The sequence below is a fragment of the Aegilops tauschii genome, chromosome 5 (assembly GCF_002575655.3).
Source record: "Aegilops tauschii subsp. strangulata cultivar AL8/78 chromosome 5, Aet v6.0, whole genome shotgun sequence".
NCBI classification, from domain to species: Eukaryota; Viridiplantae; Streptophyta; class Magnoliopsida; order Poales; family Poaceae; genus Aegilops; species Aegilops tauschii.
Genome location: NC_053039.3, coordinates 113,312,694 through 113,322,174, shown reverse-complemented (window position 1 = coordinate 113,322,174; position 9,481 = coordinate 113,312,694).

The following is a 9,481-nucleotide window of genomic DNA, read 5'->3' as shown; positions in this document are numbered from 1 at the left end:
TTCAACTCTAGTGTAAAATTATTTGAACTAGCTTATAGAGCGAGTTGAATTCTAGTGTAAAATTATTTGTATAGGCTTATAGAGCTAGTTCAACTATAGTGTAATTTTTTTTGAACTAGTTTATAGAGCGAGTTCAACTCTAGTGTAAAATTATTTGTACTAGGCTATAGAGCTAGTTCAACTATAGTGTAAAATTATTTGAACTAGCTTATAGAGCTAGTTCAACTCTAGTGTAAAATTATTTGTAATGGGCTATAGAGGTAGTTCAACTCTACTGTAAAATTATTTGAACTAGCTTATAGAGCTAGTTCAACTCTAGTGTAAAATTATTTGTACTAGGCTATAGGGCTAGTTCAACTCTAATGTACAATTATTTGAACAAGCTTATAGAGCTAGTTCAACTCTAGTGTAAATTCTTTTGTACTAGGCTATAGAGCTAGTTCAACTCTAGTGTAAAATTAGTTTAACAAGCTTATAGAGCTAGTTCAACTCTAGTGCAAAAATGTTTGTACTAGGCTATAGAGCTAGTTCAACTCTACTGTAAAATTATTTGAACTAGCTTATAGAGCTTACTCAACTATAGTGTAAAATTATATGTACAAGTTTATAGATATAGTTCAACTCTAGTGTAATATTATATGTACAAGTTTATAGATATAGTTCAACTCTAGTGTAAAATGATATGTACAAGTTTATAGATATAGTTCAACTCTAGTGTAAAATTATTTCAACTAGCTTATGGAGCGAGTTCAACTCTAGTGTAAAATGATTTGTACAAGCTTATAAAGCTAGTTGAACTCTACTGTAAAATTATTTGTACTAGGCTATAAAGCTAGTTCAACTCTAGTGTAAAATTATTTGAACTAGCTTAGAGACCTAGTTCAACTCTAGTGTAAAATTATTTGTACTAGGCTATAGAGCTAGTTCAACCCTAGTGTTAAATTATTTGAACTAGCTTAGAGAGCTAGTTCAACTCTAGTGTAAAATGATTTGTACAAGCTTATAGAGCTAGTTGAACTCTACTGTAAAATTATTTGTACTAGGCTATAAAGCTAGTTCAACTCTAGTGTAAAATTATTTGAACTAGCTTAGAGACCTAGTTCAACTCTAGTGTAAAATGATATGTACAAGTTTATAGATATAGTTCAACTCTAGTGTAAAATTATTTCAAATAGCTTATGGAGCGAGTTCAACTCTAGTGTAAAATGATTTGTACAAGCTTATAAAGCTAGTTGAACTCTACTGTAAAATTATTTGTACTAGGCTATAAAGCTAGTTCAACTCTAGTGTAAAATTATTTGAACTAGCTTAGAGACCTAGTTCAACTCTAGTGTAAAATGATATGTACAAGTTTATAGATATAGTTCAACTCTAGTGTAAAATTATTTCAACTAGCTTATGGAGCGAGTTCAACTCTAGTGTAAAATGATTTGTACAAGCTTATAGAGCTAGTTGAACTCTATTGTAAAATTATTTGTACTAGGCTATAAAGCTAGTTCAACTCTAGTGTAAAATTATTTGAACTAGCTTAGAGACCTAGTTCAGCTCTAGTGTAAAATTATTTGTACTAGGCTATAGAGCTAGTTCAACCCTAGTGTTAAATTATTTGAACTAGCTTAGAGATCTAGTTCAACTCTAGTGTAAAATGATTTGTACAAGCTTAGAGAGCTAGTTGAACTCTACTGTAAAATTATTTGTACTAGGCTATAAAGCTAGTTCAACTCTAGTGTAAAATTATTTGAACTAGCTTAGAGACCTAGTTCAACTCTAGTGTAAAATGATATGTACAAGTTTATAGATATAGTTCAACTCTAGTGTAAAATTATTTCAACTAGCTTATGGAGCGAGTTCAACTCTAGTGTAAAATGATTTGTACAAGCTTATAGAGCTAGTTGAACTCTATTGTAAAATTATTTGTACTAGGCTATAAAGCTAGTTCAACTCTAGTGTAAAATTATTTGAACTAGCTTAGAGACCTAGTTCAACTCTAGTGTAAAATTATTTGTACTAGGCTATAGAGCTAGTTCAACCCTAGTGTTAAATTATTTGAACTAGCTTAGAGAGCTAGTTCAACTCTAGTGTAAAATGATTTGTACAAGCTTATAGAGCTAGTTGAACTCTACTGTAAAATTATTTGTACTAGGCTATAAAGCTAGTTCAACTCTAGTGTAAAATTATTTGAACTAGCTTAGAGACCTAGTTCAACTCTAGTGTAAAATGATATGTACAAGTTTATAGATATAGTTCAACTCTAGTGTAAAATTATTTCAACTAGCTTATGGAGCGAGTTCAACTCTAGTGTAAAATGATTTGTACAAGCTTATAAAGCTAGTTGAACTCTACTGTAAAATTATTTGTACTAGGCTATAAAGCTAGTTCAACTCTAGTGTAAAATTATTTGAACTAGCTTAGAGACCTAGTTCAACTCTAGTGTAAAATGATATGTACAAGTTTATAGATATAGTTCAACTCTAGTGTAAAATTATTTCAACTAGCTTATGGAGAGAGTTCAACTCTAGTGTAAAATGATTTGTACAAGCTTATAGAGCTAGTTGAACTCTATTGTAAAATTATTTGTACTAGGCTATAAAGCTAGTTCAACTCTAGTGTAAAATTATTTGAACTAGCTTAGAGACCTAGTTCAGCTCTAGTGTAAAATTATTTGTACTAGGCTATAGAGCTAGTTCAACCCTATTGTTAAATTATTTGAACTAGCTTAGAGAGCTAGTTCAACTCTAGTGTAAAATGATTTGTACAAGCTTATAGAGCTAGTTGAACTCTACTGTAAAATTATTTGTACTAGGCTATAAAGCTAGTTCAACTCTAGTGTAAAATTATTTGAACTAGCTTAGAGACCTAGTTCAACTCTAGTGTAAAATGATATGTACAAGTTTATAGATATAGTTCAACTCTAGTGTAAAATTATTTCAACTAGCTTATGGAGAGAGTTCAACTCTAGTGTAAAATGATTTGTACAAGCTTATAGAGCTAGTTGAACTCTATTGTAAAATTATTTGTACTAGGCTATAAAGCTAGCTCAACTCTAGTGTAAAATTATTTGAACTAGCTTAGAGACCTAGTTCAGCTCTAGTGTAAAATTATTTGTACTAGGCTATAGAGCTAGTTCAACCCTATTGTTAAATTATTTGAACTAGCTTAGAGAGCTAGTTCAACTCTAGTGTAAAATGATTTGTACAAGCTTATAGAGCTAGTTGAACTCTACTGTAAAATTATTTGTACTAGGCTATAAAGCTAGTTCAACTCTAGTGTAAAATTATTTGAACTAGCTTAGAGACCTAGTTCAACTCTAGTGTAAAATGATATGTACAAGTTTATAGATATAGTTCAACTCTAGTGTAAAATTATTTCAACTAGCTTATGGAGCGAGTTCAACTCTAGTGTAAAATGATTTGTACAAGCTTATAAAGCTAGTTGAACTCTACTGTAAAATTATTTGTACTAGGCTATAAAGCTAGTTCAACTCTAGTGTAAAATTATTTGAACTAGCTTAGAGACCTAGTTCAACTCTAGTGTAAAATTATTTGTACTAGGCTATAGAGCTAGTTCAACCCTAGTGTTAAATTATTTGAACTAGCTTAGAGAGCTAGTTCAACTCTAGTGTAAAATGATTTGTACAAGCTTATAGAGCTAGTTCAACTCTAGTGTAAAATTATTTGAACTAGCTTAGAGACCTAGTTCAACTCTAGTGTAAAATTATTTGTACTAGGCTATGGAGCTAGTTCAACCCTAGAGTAAAATTATTTGAACTAGCTTACCGAGCTAGTTCTACTCTAGTGTAAAATTATTTGTACTAGGCTATAGAGCAAGTTCAACTTTTGTGTAAAATTATTTGAACTAGCTTATAGGGCTAGTTCAACTCTAGTGTAAAAAAATTGTACTAGGCTACAGAGCTAGTTCAACTCTACTGTAAAATTATTTGCATAGGCTTATAGAGCTAGTTCAACTCTAGTGTAAAATTATTTGAACTAGCTTATAGAGCGAGTTGAATTCTAGTGTAAAATTATTTGTATAGGCTTATAGAGCTAGTTCAACTATAGTGTAATTTTTTTTGAACTAGTTTATAGAGCGAGTTCAACTCTAGTGTAAAATTATTTGTACTAGGCTATAGAGCTAGTTCAACTATAGTGTAAAATTATTTGAACTAGCTTATAGAGCTAGTTCAACTCTAGTGTAAAATTATTTGTAATGGGCTATAGAGGTAGTTCAACTCTACTGTAAAATTATTTGAACTAGCTTATAGAGCTAGTTCAACTCTAGTGTAAAATTATTTGTACTAGGCTATAGGGCTAGTTCAACTCTAATGTACAATTATTTGAACAAGCTTATAGAGCTAGTTCAACTCTAGTGTAAATTCTTTTGTACTAGGCTATAGAGCTAGTTCAACTCTAGTGTAAAATTAGTTTAACAAGCTTATAGAGCTAGTTCAACTCTAGTGCAAAAATGTTTGTACTAGGCTATAGAGCTAGTTCAACTCTACTGTAAAATTATTTGAACTAGCTTATAGAGCTTACTCAACTATAGTGTAAAATTATATGTACAAGTTTATAGATATAGTTCAACTCTAGTGTAATATTATATGTACAAGTTTATAGATATAGTTCAACTCTAGTGTAAAATGATATGTACAAGTTTATAGATATAGTTCAACTCTAGTGTAAAATTATTTCAACTAGCTTATGGAGCGAGTTCAACTCTAGTGTAAAATGATTTGTACAAGCTTATAAAGCTAGTTGAACTCTACTGTAAAATTATTTGTACTAGGCTATAAAGCTAGTTCAACTCTAGTGTAAAATTATTTGAACTAGCTTAGAGACCTAGTTCAACTCTAGTGTAAAATTATTTGTACTAGGCTATAGAGCTAGTTCAACCCTAGTGTTAAATTATTTGAACTAGCTTAGAGAGCTAGTTCAACTCTAGTGTAAAATGATTTGTACAAGCTTATAGAGCTAGTTGAACTCTACTGTAAAATTATTTGTACTAGGCTATAAAGCTAGTTCAACTCTAGTGTAAAATTATTTGAACTAGCTTAGAGACCTAGTTCAACTCTAGTGTAAAATGATATGTACAAGTTTATAGATATAGTTCAACTCTAGTGTAAAATTATTTCAAATAGCTTATGGAGCGAGTTCAACTCTAGTGTAAAATGATTTGTACAAGCTTATAAAGCTAGTTGAACTCTACTGTAAAATTATTTGTACTAGGCTATAAAGCTAGTTCAACTCTAGTGTAAAATTATTTGAACTAGCTTAGAGACCTAGTTCAACTCTAGTGTAAAATGATATGTACAAGTTTATAGATATAGTTCAACTCTAGTGTAAAATTATTTCAACTAGCTTATGGAGCGAGTTCAACTCTTGTGTAAAATAATTTGTACAAGCTCATAGAGCTAGTTGAACTCTACTGTAAAATTATTTGTACTAGGCTATAAAGCTAGTTCAACTCTAGTGTAAAATTATTTGAACTAGCTTAGAGACCTAGTTCAACTCTAGTGTATAATTATTTGTACTAGGCTATAGAGCTAGTTCAACCCTAGTGTTAAATTATTTGAACTAGCTTAGAGAGCTAGTTCAACTCTAGTGTAAATTGATTTGTACAAGCTTATAGAGCTAGTTCAACTCTAGTGTAAAATTATTTGAACCAGCTTAGAGACCTAGTTCAACTCTAGTGTAAAATTATTTGTACTAGGCTATGGAGCTAGTTCAACCCTAGAGTAAAATTATTTGAACTAGCTTACCGAGCTAGTTCAACTCTAGTGTAAAATTATTTGTACTAGGCTATAGAGCAAGTTCAACTTTTGTGTAAAATTATTTGAACTAGCTTATAGGGCTAGTTCAACTCTAGTGTAAAAAAATTGTACTAGGCTACAGAGCTAGTTCAACTCTACTGTAAAATTATTTGCATAGGCTTATAGAGCTAGTTCAACTCTAGTGTAAAATTATTTGAACTAGCTTATAGAGCGAGTTGAATTCTAGTGTAAAATTATTTGTATAGGCTTATAGAGCTAGTTCAACTATAGTGTAATTTTTTTTGAACTAGTTTATAGAGCGAGTTCAACTCTAGTGTAAAATTATTTGTACTAGGCTATAGAGCTAGTTCAACTCTAGTGTAAAATTATTTGAACTAGCTTATAGAGCTAGTTCAACTCTAGTGTAAAATTATTTGTAATGGGCTATAGAGGTAGTTCAACTCTACTGTAAAATTATTTGAACTAGCTTATAGAGCTAGTTCAACTCTAGTGTAAAATTATTTGTACTAGGCTATAGAGCTAGTTCAACTCTAATGTACAATTATTTGAACAAGCTTATAGAGCTAGTTCAACTCTAGTGTAAATTCTTTTGTACTAGGCTATAGAGCTAGTTCAACTCTAGTGTAAAATTAGTTTAACAAGCTTATAGAGCTAGTTCAACTCTAGTGCAAAAATGTTTGTACTAGGCTATAGAGCTAGTTCAACTCTACTGTAAAATTATTTGAACTAGCTTATAGAGCTTACTCAACTATAGTGTAAAATTATATGTACAAGTTTATAGATATAGTTCAACTCTAGTGTAAAATTATATGTACAAGTTTATAGATATAGTTCAACTCTAGTGTAAAATGATATGTACAAGTTTATAGATATAGTTCAACTCTAGTGTAAAATTATTTCAACTAGCTTATGGAGCGAGTTCAACTCTAGTGTAAAATGATTTGTACAAGCTTATAAAGCTAGTTGAACTCTACTGTAAAATTATTTGAACTAGGCTATAAAGCTAGTTCAACTCTAGTGTAAAATTATTTGAACTAGCTTAGAGACCTAGTTCAACTCTAGTGTAAAATGATATGTACAAGTTTATAGATATAGTTTAACTCTGGTGTAAAATTATTTCAACTAGCTTATGGAGCGAGTTCAACTCTAGTGTAAAATGATTTGTACAAGCTTATAGAGCTAGTTGAACTCTATTGTAAAATTATTTGTACTAGGCTATAAAGCTAGTTCAACTCTAGTGTAAAATTATTTGAACTAGCTTAGAGACCTAGTTCAACTCTAGTGTAAAATTATTTGTACTAGGCTATAGAGCTAGTTCAACCCTAGTGTTAAATTATTTGAACTAGCTTAGAGACCTAGTTCAACTCTAGTGTAAAATGATTTGTACAAGCTTATAGAGCTAGTTGAACTCTACCGTAAAATTATTTGTACTAGGCTATAAAGCTAGTTCAACTCTAGTGTAAAATTATTTGAACTAGCTTAGAGACCTAGTTCAACTCTAGTGTAAAATGATATGTACAAGTTTATAGATATAGTTCAACTCTAGTGTAAAATTATTTCAACTAGCTTATGGAGCGAGTTCAACTCTAGTGTAAAATGATTTGTACAAGCTTATAGAGCTAGTTGAACTCTATTGTAAAATTATTTGTACTAGGCTATAAAGCTAGTTCAACTCTAGTGTAAAATTATTTGAACTAGCTTAGAGACCTAGTTCAACTCTAGTGTAAAATTATTTGTACTAGGCTATAGAGCTAGTTCAACCCTAGTGTTAAATTATTTGAACTAGCTTAGAGAGCTAGTTCAACTCTAGTGTAAAATGATTTGTACAAGCTTAGAGAGCTAGTTGAACTCTACTGTAAAATTATTTGTACTAGGCTATAAAGCTAGTTCAACTCTAGTGTAAAATTATTTGAACTAGCTTAGAGACCTAGTTCAACTCTAGTGTGAAATGATATGTACAAGTTTATAGATATAGTTCAACTCTAGTGTAAAATTATTTCAACTAGCTTATGGAGCGAGTTCAACTCTAGTGTAAAATGATTTGTACAAGCTTATAGAGCTAGTTGAACTCTACTGTAAAATTATTTGTACTAGGCTATAAAGCTAGTTCAACTCTAGTGTAAAATTATTTGAACTAGCTTAGAGACCTAGTTCAACTCTAGTGTAAAATTATTTGTACTAGGCTATAGAGCTAGTTCAACCCTAGTGTTAAATTATTTGAACTAGCTTAGAGAGCTAGTTCAACTCTAGTGTAAAATGATTTGTACAAGCTTATAGAGCTAGTTCAACTCTAGTGTAAAATTATTTGAACTAGCTTAGAGACCTAGTTCAACTCTAGTGTAAAATTATTTGTACTAGGCTATGGAGCTAGTTCAACCCTAGAGTAAAATTATTTGAACTAGCTTACCGAGCTAGTTCAACTCTAGTGTAAAATTATTTGTACTAGGCTATAGAGCAAGTTCAACTTTTGTGTAGAATTATTTGAACTAGCTTATAGGGCTAGTTCAACTCTAGTGTAAAAAAATTGTACTAGGCTACAGAGCTAGTTCAACTCTAATGTAAAATTATTTGCATAGGCTTATAGAGCTAGTTCAACTCTAGTGTAAAATTATTTGAACTAGCTTATAGAGCGAGTTGAATTCTAGTGTAAAATTATTTGTATAGGCTTATAGAGCTAGTTCAACTATAGTGTAATTTTTTTTGAACTAGTTTATAGAGCGAGTTCAACTCTGGTGTAAAATTATTTGTACTAGGCTATAGAGCTAGTTCAACTCTAGTGTAAAATTATTTGAACTAGCTTATAGAGCTAGTTCAACTCTAGTGTAATATTATTTGTAATGGGCTATAGAGGTAGTTCAACTCTACTGTAAAATTATTTGAACTAGCTTATAGAGCTAGTTCAACTCTAGTGTAAAATTATTTGTACTAGGCTATAGAGCTAGTTCAACTCTAATGTACAATTATTTGAACAAGCTTATAGAGCTAGTTCAACTCTAGTGTAAATTCTTTTGTACTAGGCTATAGAGCTAGTTCAACTCTAGTGTAAAATTAGTTTAACAAGCTTATAGAGCTAGTTCAACTCTAGTGCAAAAATGTTTGTACTAGGCTATAGAGCTAGTTCAACTCTACTGTAAAATTATTTGAACTAGCTTATAGAGCTTACTCAACTATAGTGTAAAATTATATGTACAAGTTTATAGATATTGTTCAACTCTAGTGTAAAATTATATGTACAAGTTTATAGATATAGTTCAACTCTAGTGTAAAATGATATGTACAAGTTTATAGATATAGTTCAACTCTAGTGTAAAATTATTTCAACTAGCTTATGGAGCGAGTTCAACTCTAGTGTAAAATGATTTGTACAAGCTTATAAAGCTAGTTGAACTCTACTGTAAAATTATTTGTACTAGGCTATAAAGCTAGTTCAACTCTAGTGTAAAATTATTTGAACTAGCTTAGAGACCTAGTTCAACTCTAGTGTAAAATGATATGTACAAGTTTATAGATATAGTTTAACTCTGGTGTAAAATTATTTCAACTAGCTCATGGAGCGAGTTCAACTCTAGTGTAAAATGATTTGTACAAGCTTATAGAGCTAGTTGAACTCTATTGTAAAATTATTTGTACTAGGCTATAAAGCTAGTTCAACTCTAGTGTAAAATTATTTGAACTAGCTTAGAGACGTAGTTCAACTCTAGTGTAAAATTATTT